The sequence below is a fragment of the Cuculus canorus genome, chromosome 9 (genome assembly GCF_017976375.1).
Source record: "Cuculus canorus isolate bCucCan1 chromosome 9, bCucCan1.pri, whole genome shotgun sequence".
In the NCBI taxonomy this organism is placed as follows: domain Eukaryota; kingdom Metazoa; phylum Chordata; class Aves; order Cuculiformes; family Cuculidae; genus Cuculus; species Cuculus canorus.
Window position 1 is genome coordinate 17824804 of NC_071409.1, and position 13101 is coordinate 17837904.

Consider the following 13101-nt stretch of genomic DNA (forward strand, 5'->3'; position numbering starts at 1 on the left):
ATGTCAACACTGAGAAGTTTTACCTTGGACTATCATAAAGTCTGCTGCTACTTCTGAAAAGAATTCCGTCCCCCTGAGGAATAGCGCTCAATAAGAGAGGAATTCAGTAAGAATTGTACTGCAGAAGAATTAAAATTGGTTCATAACATTAGTACTCAAATAAGTACTTTCCATGCTCATAATTTAAGCAAAATAAGCTTGGAACAAATTAACTTGAGTCAAAAAACCACTCAAATTTTCCCCCTAAAGAAATCTGAGGCTACTGCAGCTGTTTTCACCACACTGTTACACATAAAAGCCCTGTGCATCTATAGCTCAGCAGGACATCCTGGCTGTATTTTTTCCAATGTGTTTTTTTGTACATTAACATTTTGCCAGAAGAATTTCAAGCAGGAGTGTCACTGATCTAAGTTTTATGTGTCTTGCTAAAACAACCGATTCCCTTCAGTACAGCTGGAACCTACGCTACAAAACTAAGCAATCAAGAAATGACCTTCCACAGCTCTTGTACCAGAAAGTGTGGAGAACCCTTCCTTGCTAAGAGAACATTGACTTTTACAGATTATCTGTTTTCAGATCAGATGAAGTGAATTGATTTTCACTGTCTAGAGATTACTCACAAGCGTTCTACCAAATCCACACAGATATCAGTATCTGGCAATAAAGATATACTCACAAACACGTATGTAAAAGGCTTTTCCCTCTGTTTTTTTTTTAAATTATTTGTGGACATGCTTTCCAAGGAGAGGAGCTCCATCTCGCATTAATGCATGTGTCTTATAAAGCAGGTGAAAACACACTGTGCAAGTCTGTGGGCCAGTCCAGGGGTGGGAGCGAATTTTGTTCACTTTGAAAGACTTATTGTTAAGGTTGTCATCAGCACAAGCAGTTACAGTTACTCTTCAGGCTCTGCAAGAAGGAAATTCTTCCATCTATGACGCACCAGCTACCAAGAAATCCAGCAAGCATAGAACGAAGCAAGAAGCGTAAGTGTACTGTGCTGTAATAGCTGTACTGTGCTAAACAAAGAAAACTGGGCAGACTTGCCTGCCTAATTTTGCTGCTGTCTAAACCTGCTGTGTGGTGACAGTAAGACTGCTTCAGACTAGATATTTTCAGTACTGTCATTTTGTTCTTCCTCCTTGCCAAGCTGGCATTTTCCCCAAAGTCCGAGAAGACTAGTAGAAAGATGTCTGAAACTGTCCTCATGAAAATACTATTACACACCGATTTAAACAGTAGCAATATTGCTTTGTTTAGAACAGAAAGCAGCAGACTGCTGTACTGCAGTTACATCTTCACATTTCTTATATATTACTTTCACCCTTTGCATTCCACAGAAAAGGCACCAATACGCAGAATTGCTTATCTGATTACAAACAACAGCTCAAGGGAAAAAAACAAACGGATTTAAGACTGTCGAAAACATATCTTCTTAGCATTTAGTTTCCTTCTGAAAAAGAAAAGTATTTCAAAACACTATCAATTTTAGTTGTAGTTACTAACTTCTTCCCTCCTGCAAAAAAAACAGTGCCTTGTCCTAGACAGAGCTAAAAACCCTAACATTACCAGTAACATCTGTAGAATGCTGACTATGTTGCAAAGTTGTTTTCTTTAAAGGTATCTGTAAGATTTTTTGTTTGTTTCTTTCAGAACACAGTATTCTTGGATTCTGGTTGTAGTGACCTTCAGATAACTTGAATAAAATTAACGGTGAGGTCATCCTGAAAAAAAAAGAACTCACTATAAAGTATTGCCTACAAGGTAATGTATATATGTTATCTGTTACTGAAACAATACAGGATCAAACAGCTGAAACGAAAACAAGATTAACGGTTAAAAAGATTTTCTATTGGTAGAGACTTCTGTTTTCCTCCAAGAAAGCCAAAAGACATCTGTAAATCCTTAATTTCAAACCCCTTGCTTGCGCTTCCCCATCCATACAGACATATTGTTTATAGCTTCACTCACTGTCTGGGAGCCATGAAAACAGGATCACAAGAAAGAAACATTTGCAGGCTGCTGGTGACCTCTACAACTCCCACTATGACTGCTTTTTCCCTAGGGATCCCATGACATATCAAGAGCAGAATGTCTGTCCTAGAACATTTTCTTCCAGTTAAAGGCAGATATTTTTTTTTATCTTCGTTAAACAAAGAAAAGCCTGGAATGAAATCTTCCTTTATAGTCCAAAATAATTCAGTAATTCCATTTCTAGCTTCACCTCAAAGGAAAGGATTTTGTTATTTATAGAAGACTAGTAGTCATAAAGCACAACAAAGAGTCAGAAAAGCAATACATCTTCTCTTTACACTTGACATCTCTGCTTACTCAGTATTTCAGTGATCAGCTTGGCCCGCGACACAGCAGGATGAGATTTATTCTCCCACCTGGTTCTGTTCTGGTTGGAGCTGTTCCTCCAGAGCTAGGTGTGCACTTTGAAGCTCAGCGAACAGCATGCAAATTCTTTCAAGCTCTTTAAATAAAAAGCCTTAAAGTTCAGCAATAAAATCAACACAACATGTCATCTCATACCAACAGAAATAAGGTTCTCCTCTGATTACATATTTTTCTTTAATATTCTATTTATATGGAGGACAAACGTTTTTTATGTGACCATTGGAAAGAACCTGAAGCTTTATAGCACACCATAAACCACATTCCGCTCCTTGTGACAAATACTATAGGCTCCAGCGCTAGTTTTCATGCGCAGAAATGTTCTGCTTTTGTAAATTTGTAGAGATGATGCAAAGAAAAGATTGCTCTTGAATGTCACCCACAAAACCAGATTAGATAGGTAATAAATGCTGAAAATATATAAAAATATAAAACTCCACCTGAAGTAACACTGCTTACTTTTCTTTCCATGTTTCTTCCCATCCTCCCACCTTCCTGGGATATGTGGAACCCAGACAGTAAACAGGATCTTTAAAAACAGGAAGCACTGGCACACAGACAAGGACAAGGAGCCGAAACAGAGCAAACCCAGGTGTTGTGTGCTCTGGCCTACCCTGAATCTCCACCTAATGTGAGCAGCCGTGTAGCAGAGCTGTAACCCTCATACTGGGCCTTTCCTGGCACTGACCTCCCCCAGGAATTTCACCTTGGGTTTTAGAATAACTCCCACTGCTGTAGCAAGATGAACCTCCAGTTGTTCTGAAGAGGAAGAAAGATTTCCTCTCCCACTGTCCACTGCCCAGAAGAGCAGAGAAAGAACTGCAATAAAACACTGGAGATACTGCAGTCCTCTTACTGCTACACTTGTTCCTGTACCACAAGCAACAGTATAACAAGAGGGTTCAGCCTACAACATTCACCTAACCAGCTCCTCTGGATGGAAGACACAAAGAAATGTTCACGTATAATAAATTCGACTGAGATTAGGCCCACTTCTGTTTATTAACTTACATCCATCCCTACACAAAAGATCCACCCTGTGAGCTCTTCCTTTACTGAGAAACAGCTGAAAAAGACATCAAACTCAGCCTGACTTACAGCATATTGTGTACTTCCCACGTAACATTTCTTACGATGGAGTTTGACAGCAACTTTAAATGTAGATAAAGGGTTTTTTCCATACTAAATTACTCCAGACCCTGAAAGCAACTAATATGTAAAGTTAAAAAAAAAACCAAAACCATGCTGGAGTGGCAATGAGTAGCAACAGCTTTGCAGATTTTAATATTAAACACAGAACAGTGAGCTGGAAGACAGAAGTTTCTGTTATCCAAATACAGATTAGCTTTCCAGTTATTTTATCTTAACTAACTTCTGTAGGCAAATGACATTTATAGAAATATTGGTTTCAGTCTGCATGGACTCAGTGAATTCCATTAACAAAAATTATTATCTTTTATTTACTGACAGAGGATGGGATGCAACTTAACTTCCCATGGAGCACTTCTGAGGAGCCTCAGCAAAGGCCATGGAAGTGAGAGGTTCTTTGTCTTAAACTGAAAAAAAACCAAAACACCACATTCTCCTCCAAGGTATTCTTTAAGTCCCTTGTTAAAACCATTTATTGAGAAACGGAACTTTATGGCAGAGTTAACACAAAGGCACAGCCACCTTAAGGACATATTTCAATTCTGCAGCTAAATACTCTTGCCCTATAAACAGCTGAAATAAATACAGTTCTTAGCAAACTATCCTCTACAAAGACATATGGCACAAGATAGTAGGCAAAAAAATCTAGTTCTCTGCAAAGCAGTGGAGAAAGTAGTTGCCTACTTCTACCTCCCAACAGGAAAATACTACGGCTTTCCAGGAGTCAGAAATAATGAAGTACTACTACCTAACAGAGTTGTTTGTGATACAGAGTCAACGGTGATTAACTAAATATTTATTTAGCAGTAGATGATAACCCTGCTGAAAAGCAAGCACGATCAGTTTTCCATAGATTATCAACAGGCGTTTATTTACTGCACCAGCAGCCCAAGACCGTTCAGCTTACCCCACACACCAGGTATGCGAGTGTCACAATGGGATACTAGTCAGCTGCAAAGCATTTAGCACCATTACATGCTACCATCAGGCTTCATCTCCCTAAGGGTCACAGATCACACAGGTGTATTGCGGCAAAGCCCTTTCAGAAAACCAGGCCTTCTATGTGAAGCAAGGTTGTTGAGTAAATTACTGATACACTAAGGCATACGTGACTGCTTTATAAAAGTTTCTCTGAAACCTCAAGCAGTGTAGGTTTATTCTTCTAGCTGTTGACTCTAGTTGAATAGGACTTTTCTCTGCATTTACAGGCTGAATGCCAAAGCAACAATGATCACTCTTGAGACACTAACATATTTGCATTTGTATTTAAGAAGTGCAAACAAACATGAGTCATTGTGACTTCGTACTGCATTAGGTCACGCATGCTTCAGCCTGAAGTTTAAAACCAGCTATGGTAAATTGTGACAAATGGTTCTCAAATGTTTATCATTTCCGTACATATCTGTTAGAAGCATCTGCTTTGCAAACCCTATGTCGTGCAAACAAGAAAGCATGATTTCAACTGTGGGGCTACTGAGGCATTCAGCTTGTTGTGAGTGTGTCTCCTTTCCTACACTTCAGGCTGTTAATCAAATTGTTTCTCTAACAAGGTCAGGGTACCAACAATTTATGTTTACTATACCTGAAAGAAATGGCTAATATTTGCCTAAATGGAAAATGTTCACAATTAACATCAACTTTCCAAAGAAGAAAGTTTCATAAGCTCATAGGTATTTAAACAGTGAACACCAGCAACATTTCCACAATAGTTTAGAGGATTTCTCAACTTCCAAGTTTGGAAAGTCACTTTCACATTCAGATTAAATGCTTTGAGACTAAAGTATATGCTGCCTACTACTGCAATCAGAACTCTGTAAGAGGGTTATGGTAAAAAGAAAGTACTTTATTTAGAAAAGGCAAAAAGATACTTGTAGTAGTCAGTCACTGCTACTAAGAGAACTTTACACATCTGCACAAACAAGGAAATATTTTTAACATATGGTTCTGTGGAACATTTCATTAATTTTTTTTAGATGTGTATATTCAAAAAGAGTGAAAGTGGTTTTCAGCCTGGTGAAGTTTAATCCTGGGATAGAACAGAAGACAAAAAACACTTAAATGTTTCATATTTAATTTCAAACTATTAAAAACATAAATTAGGGAAGAGTGACTATGTTGCAAATAATCTTTTTTTGTTCTTTAAATAAATAATCTGCTCACATATAAGGACAGCAAGAGATTAGAGGCTATAGTAACTGTTACACTCCTTGTATCACTTTGCAGTTGCCTGTGATACTATCCTATCTGCTCATGTACAATGAAAGGCTTGGAAAAGAGGGAATGAAAGAAGAGCTGAAAAGCTGGATTGCCAAGTAATTTGACAATACATTTAAGAAGTGTTTCCACAGTCAGGGATAGGTTCTGCTCTCCATTTCTTCATGTATCAACTCTGTTGTTTTGCTGCTTGTTGGCTTCCGTTTTCATCCTTTATCTCTTAGGAGTAGTTACGCCATCTTCCCCTACATGTCAAAACATTCCAAGTTGGAAGTATCTAAGATCAAGAGAGTGCTGCTGAGCAGTGATAACAACACATCAGTGCCTTATCCTCCATTTCAAAGCAAATTGAAAGAGATAAATCATTAGAGCTTTAGTAACCACAACCTTGGTGAGTAGTTAAAACATGAAAAAAAAAAGTTAAACTTTATCTTCCCAATTAAAATGTTAAAATCAACTTTACGTGCTTTCTTTTTTTCATATAACTGGTTAAATTCTTCATCGACAATGACAGCATTTCCATTTCATATATTACTATTTTACACCAGAATACAAACATAATTTTTTATAAATCAATCTTTGTAACAAACTCACTAGACTAAAAGTGGCACCCACAGGCACTCTATTTGGTCACATCCTCATTTACACACCACAGCCAAGACTATTTAAGATGTCTGGGTGTTGCTTAAAAATTAGCTCTTTCACTTAGACACTAGAGGTTTTCTCAGGACAAGTGCTCTTCTGCAGTGCTTAACATCAAAACTGAAGGAGACTCCAGAGGTGACAGCGTGAACTTGCAAGATAAAATATAATATATAAATAATTTTCCTCCTGCCAGTGGAGACTGCATTGATAAACTGTTAAGTGGAACTAGTTGTTCAACATCCACATAAACTTTTCAGTTTTATTAGTATCACCTCCACTTTTATAATCCAGTCACAACATTTGCTGATTATTCCGTTAAGAGCTGGGAACATGAACAGAAAAATGAAGAATAAGCAGTCTATTTTATAATCTAAGTAGTTTGAAGACCACAAGCATATGTTAGAGAATTATTTGGAATGGATTTTTTTACTTCCCTTTTCCCAAAGGGAGCTGGCTCTATCCGGAAACCTCTCCTTAAGTTAGCACTATTAACTCTAACCTTTTAACTAGCCTGTAGTCTAACTAGCCTGTAGTCAAGAGTCAAGTTGTTTCCCAGCCTTAATGAAAAGTAACTTAATGACACAAGCATTGATGCTGGGTAACAATACACCTCATCACACAAAGCATTCTTGTTGAGTTTGAGAAAGAAATAATTCACCTCCACTTTGCTTGCTTGGTAAACCAGTCTTTACTCTCTGCTCATTATTACTTTTTTTGTGCTTGTATTTTCAAGCGTACAGTTTGCCTACGTGTTTGCAGAGATTGGTCTTTTCAGTTTTCTAATAAATCAGATGTCAGAGTCCCAAGGTATAGAAATTGTTACTAGATTCTGATCACAGAACAGGCAGGTATTTCTGTTTATGGATGACTAGTTTGAGACAAAATGCCGAATCTTAAACATTTTCTTTTCAGTACTGTTCAAGGCTTCTTGCATTTCGTGGATGTTCAAGAACTTGTTTCTTTGGTGACTACAACTAGCTAAAAAAAAGGAATAAGGACTAGTTTTTTACTCACAGATTTAGTGTCCTCTGCAAGGATCCACAGCTAGACAGCTTATAGTTTTAAGATACATTTCCAAAACAACAAATGCAATCTCAGCAGAAAATCCACGCTTCTGGAAGGACCACGATGCAAGTTGATAACAAGAGTTAAAAAGCAGGAACAGATTTGGAAAACACTGGGCAACAGTCATTCATCACCATTAATTGCTGTATCAAGTACTGGCAAAAGTCTGAGTAATTACTATGGAATAACAAAAACAGTTAAGTCAATGACAGATAAGTTTTTGACACATTGTACAATTTAGGGGCAACCCTGCAGTTTTCTTTTTCTGATTGAACCCTGAGAGAAAACACCCAAGGGATGGTTTCTCTACATTTCTTTGCCGTAGAAGAGGGTCATAATGTACAGCCAACAATGTGACTCAGCTGTCTTAAAGTTCCAGGGAATTTTGCAGTAAAACTTAGTCAATTCAATAAATCTTTTGTATTCAACAAATATGCCCTGTGGTTTGTGATCCTCAAAATCTACATTTGCAAACGTTTCGTTAACTGGAAGTTGTAAGTAAACGTGACAAAGTTTTCCTACACAAAAATCTATGAAGATAAATGAATTTAAGGAAAGTCTTAGTGGGTAGACAAAAAAAAATCCCCACCAAACAACAAAACAAAAACAATCCCAAAACACACAAAACCCCAAACCCACAGTCTCTTTGAAGCATATTCAACCTTCTACCGGCAAAAAGGAACGGGACATGAAATGAGATCACTGAACCTTGAGTTCTATGTTTGACCCAAGTGTTCCCAAACTCAACTATAGCAGTAATTTACTTCTATTGCTGCAAGTTAGCAATGTGCCAGCAAGATGAAAGCTTCAGCAGTACTCCATCATTCCCTCCCCTTCAGTTTCACAAAGGCAGACTAGTGTCTTTGAATTTTATTTTTACATTTCTAGAGTTCAGGTATTGGAGCATATTATTTCAAAAAACAGACTACAAACATCCTGAGCAAGTCTACTTGGTCAATTATGCCTGGTAAATGCTTTTATTCCCTCACTCCACTGGCTTTAACAAAAGAAAGTTCTCAATAGAGAACAAGCGACCATGTCCACCATTCCCCACATTTCTTGTTTAAAATACAAAGGCTTCTCAGGCTGCATTTCACAAAATTTGCATCCAGAATTAAGTAGAAAAATATTTTTGTAGAATTGAAGCGTAAATGTGTACTATATAAAATGCTGGCTGCAAAACCATTGTGTACTGCTTAAGACTGAGAAAATGAATCCAGAAGTACATTAACCCATACTCAGTCTGCTGCATTTCCATTTGACCAAAAGTTAATTTGCAGTGTCTCTCTCTTTTTTTTTTTTAAAAAAAAACAAAACAAACAAACCAGTTCTATTCCCTCTACCCTGCCCCCCCTCACTGGGCTTGGTTTTATGATGGGGGGGTGGTTTGTTTTGTTTCTTTGCTTTAAAAGTTAATCCTGGAGCTGTGCTGCAGGAACAAAAACAGTTAATACTTCAGAGCATTATTTCTGGTTCATTTAACACTACAGTAACCATTCAGAAATAGATTCTTCAAATACATTCAGTTGGGAGGAAACTCTAGAGGTTATCTGGACTAACTGTCCTCAAAACAATTCACATTTGGACACCAAACATATAGCAAGAGAAACAAATCTATTTTCTCTCTCCACTGCTCACATTTGGATTAAGATACAACACAAAGACACTTATAACAATTCCTCGTCATGACACATTCAACTCAAAGGACAAAAGAAAATCCCCATCCAGTTTTAGTGCAAATATTTTTGCACTAATTACCTCTTTTAGCTGTAGCTACATTTTCAGACAGGCATCATCACTTGGAGCAGCTGGATGTCTGGCTTCTTAAAAGGATGAGACAAAACTCCTACAAGCATGAAGTGCAATGTATAAAAAGGTGCAAAGCCCCTCATGAATGCTACCTTAGTTTACAGTACAAGCCACAAGTCTCTTCTTCAAATAGCCAAAATACAACCTCTTATTCCTTCCCCGAAGCTCCCTCACCAACTCAATAATGCACACAAAAAGCACACATTTTTCCTTACCTGGGAGATTTACTAGAGTTCACACATTTTTCAGTAACTATAAAGCAGTGAGTAAAAATACTATTATAAACCTTAAGTTTTGTCTTATAAGACTAAACTGGTAAAACTAATTTTGCAGTACTATTGCCACTCAAGTCATAAATCATAAAAACAGGTTTCTCATCAGTATCAAAGTTTTAAAGAAAATCTTAGCTTCCCCACACCCAAATAAATTTCTCAAATTAATCTTTGTTAACCTTGACTAATGTACTCAACCAGGCAAAGCAAACCTACATATGATCCCCATCTACAAGATGCTAGCGTTTCTTGCATGATCTAGAATTAATTCATCACCATCCCAACTTCCTTTACTCCAAAACAGGCAAGAAAAGCCAAAGTAACAGTTTTCTATTTGGAGTCACTGAATATGTGCAAGGCATTCAGATATCTGAGTATTCCTGATACCTACAGAATCTGCACCAGAAGTCTAGAAGCCTACATAGATAATTGACTTTTTATATATGAATTCGTTAAAGCAGCAGCTTTTTGGCAGGCTAAATGTGAGCCCTAGGGTTGTTGTCTAGGCACTCATGGACAGCTTTAACATCTTTAGAAGTTAAAACTATGATGATCATCAAGGTTGTTCAAAATTGTACTACACATGACAAAGCTATTAAAAAGCACACTACACACTTGAATCTGAGGAACAGCTGTGATCAGGAAGTCCATTCTTTACCCAATAACAACTTTTAAAGGTGTGATTCTCCTCCAGTAACTGGAAACCTTTTATGATCTACTTGGTCTTCTGAGACAGCATCATAGTGAGTTGTGAAACCCTTGCTTGCTGTAGAAATTCCTATTCTAAAGTTTTCAGCAACTTTAAAAAAGTGAATTATCCAGGAAGAACTATCTTCCACTTACTTCCATAATGCAGGAACTGACGGATTGTCAGAGAAACAGTTAACTAAGCATTGAACTACTTCATGACTTCCAATAAAGCACAGCTGCTTTGTAAACAGCTAAACATCACCTTTCCCAAAGAATACTCCAGGAAAAAAAAAAAATTAGAAACAACTCAGTTTTATTATTTATGCAAGTAAACTGCAATAAGAAGCAAAACAAATTTACTGTTAATACAGAATAACAATTTGAAGCAGCCATACAGCTAAAGCACCTTGGCATGGATTTGTCCACTGAGCCTAGCGTGCTTGAAAAAATAGAAAACACTGTCTCCAGGTTGCTAAGAATGGTGTCAAGTTAACACCTATGAAACACAGGGCATCTGCTCCAGTCAAACTCCAATCACAGCTCTGGAGCTGCTGTATTTATTGTCTTAATGAAAAAGCAGAATATTTCACAGATCACATAAGGAATTGTGTGGTTTCATAAATTCCTCCGTGAACACTATAGCTTGGTTAATGAACGCTGTAGCTTGGTGTGGTTTGTCTACATGATGACATTGGCTAAAATATGCTTCTAAATAACAAGCTCTGGAAAAGTTTGCCCATGTTTTTGTTTAAGAATATTTATTTTGGAACTTAAGTTCACAAGGGGCTTTGTTTCAGAACAGCTTATTTAGTCAGTCCTCCCACAGCAGACAAACCATTAAATCCCATAATCCTGAGTACTAGATTATTCCTAGGAACTAACAATGCTTATTCACAACCAGAGGTGATCTTTGATTATTACACTGCATTACAGAATTACAGCACTGAAGCAATAAGTATGAGAACATCTCTATAAATTAATTGTGAGGTGGGAGAAATTCAGGAATGACTCATGTCATGATGGGAAGTTTCTAACTTTATCCAATGTGATGAATTTCAAAGGCTGATATAGCTGAAAGCTGCTATGTGGGGGTACAAGTAACAAACAGAACAGAATACAGAGCTCTATTAAGTACTTGAAAAATCCAGATTCAGAATCCAGTTTGCCAATCCTTTACAAATTTGCTGCAGAATGCTTGCAACTGTGAATTAACTCAAGCAAAGCTTTGTAGTCCATACTGTCTACTTCCAAACATATCCCTTCTTTGTACTCATTCTGAATATGCAATGTTTATAAAACAACTTCTGTTCAAATACATTCTTAAAGTCAATAATACAACAGTTAGAGAAAAAAAGTTACTTCGGCTGCTGTTACTGGTATGTCTCTGTAACAGGTCTGATACTAACTTCAGGAATACTGAAAACGGCAAGAAAACCCCCAAAGTAAAACAAACATGCAGTTCGTATTAGTTTGGTTAAGTTTTTTTAACATTCAGTTAACATGCACACCTACTGGTAAGAAATAGCAGTTTCATAGCTCATATCAATAAAACCAGATCTCTGCATAGCAAGAAATAAGAAGTTTTTACGGGCAACACAGATGTGACACTGGTACTGTTAAGTCTGGAAGCACGCAGCTGTAGCCACCGATCCTTATACCCACCGTATCAGCAGAGGCTGTGGTCCAGTGCCATTAATGAGCCGCACAGCGAGCCTAAACACAAACCATCACAAGAAGTGCCCAAACCTATTTATAGGAAACAGTTGTCTTTCGGGGTGGGGAAGGCACACTCAAAGCAACAAGCCACTACCGTTTTCCTCTCACAGGTTATGTCCCTACGAGAGGAGACCCACAAATCAAGACGTGGCAGAAGAACGTCCTGGAGCTTTCCCAGCAGACAGAAGCCCAAGGCAGCACTGTTCCAGGACACAACTGCCCCCTACATCCCAGGTCGCGCTGCCCACTCTAGATGCCGAAGAGCAGCAGGACACCCTGTGATACCAAAAATGCCAGCAAATAAAAGTCTCTAAAACTCCTTTTGATGTTTTAGAAAACCAGTATCTCTTATCAGGCCTGGGCAACATGAGGGAGTGATCCCTATCAGTCGTGTGCAGCGAGAGAAAAGCTGTTTACAGAATGTATTTCCCACTTACACAAATATGTATAAATTTTCCCAGAAATCTTACGCATATGCTACTACTTCCCAAGGTCTAATTCTAATGCTATTACACAATATGCAACAGTCAAAACTCTTGCTAATTTGGAGCTGAATCCAGCTCTGCCTGACCTGGCATTTGAGATGGGGAAAAGCTACAGAGATGATTACAGAAGAAACATCTGTTCAGCACTGATCGTACTGAACACAAGACTTCATCATCTCCAACGAACGAAGAGTGTCTGGAAAAACACCGTTTTAAAGCAAACACGCCGTCAGAGAGGCGTTCTGTCCGACTTTCAAGAAGAATCTGTTACTTAGATTAAACTTACCTCTACTTTAGCCTAAATCAAAACTATTCCACTTTTTGGAGCAGCGCAATCCCGCGATCCCGACAACGCCAGCAAATAAACTCTCACAGGCTCCTTTCCGAGCTCCGGAACGCCAGCGTCCCCGCAAGCCCGCGCAAACCGGCACTCCCGGGGCACGGGCGGCCCCGGATCCCGCCCCACTCACCCCGCCGCACCGGGCCGCCCTCGCAGCGCCCCGAGCCACCCTGCAGCCGCCGCTCGCAGCGCCCCTGGGCCCGCGATGCCCCCCGGGCGGTGGCGGAGCCGCCGCAGCCGCCACCCGCTCGGCAATAACAGGAAGGGAGCGCGCCCCGACCCCGGAGGGGGAAGGCACCGCCCGCCGGAAGTGGAACGG

At 38.8% G+C, this 13101-nt stretch overlaps 1 protein-coding gene across 3 annotated transcripts in view; it reads right to left on the reverse strand.

Moving 5' to 3' along the window:
• Window positions 1–13066, reverse strand: part of PIK3CA (phosphatidylinositol-4,5-bisphosphate 3-kinase catalytic subunit alpha) — a 38956-nt gene extending 25890 nt beyond the window's left edge. Inside the window, exon 1 of one of the 3 annotated variants that reach the window (XM_054075027.1) lies at window positions 12913–13066. The gene's annotated coding sequence lies outside the window, so the exon portion shown is untranslated. The other 2 variants (XM_054075026.1, XM_054075025.1) reach the window with 2 other exon arrangements.
• Window positions 13067–13101: the final 35 nt, after the last annotated feature.